Source organism: Odontomachus brunneus, unplaced genomic scaffold, assembly GCF_010583005.1.
Source record: "Odontomachus brunneus isolate Ranch 3 - 2012 unplaced genomic scaffold, Obru_v1 Obru_scaffold_086, whole genome shotgun sequence".
Lineage (NCBI taxonomy): Eukaryota > Metazoa > Arthropoda > Insecta > Hymenoptera > Formicidae > Odontomachus > Odontomachus brunneus.
The window spans coordinates 1,093,757-1,094,105 of record NW_022639536.1 but is presented as its reverse complement, the minus strand read 5'-3'; positions in this window follow the sequence as shown (position 1 = coordinate 1,094,105).

Sequence of the window (349 nt, the reverse complement as noted above, 5' to 3'; positions counted from 1 at the left end):
GAATCATTGATAATTACTTATTATCCAGTATTTTTAATACTGAAAATAAGTAATTATCAATGATTCTTAGTATGATATTTCTATAAGGGAAGAAGAAGGAAGAAACGTTATCGCCCTCAAGGAAAGTCACCATTTAAATGGTACATGGATAAAGGCACTTTAACTCTCCTTACATAAGAACGTGTTACCGTTCCGATTTCGACTGCCGCTGGCGATGTTTGTTTACAGCAACGTTGCTAGACGCGGGAAGGAGAGGTGCGAAGCAGACCCTCAACAGCTGACGACGATCGACAACCAAGCAGGTGCTGCGGAAACAATGAGATCCCGGCGAGGCAGGATAGAGAGAGAA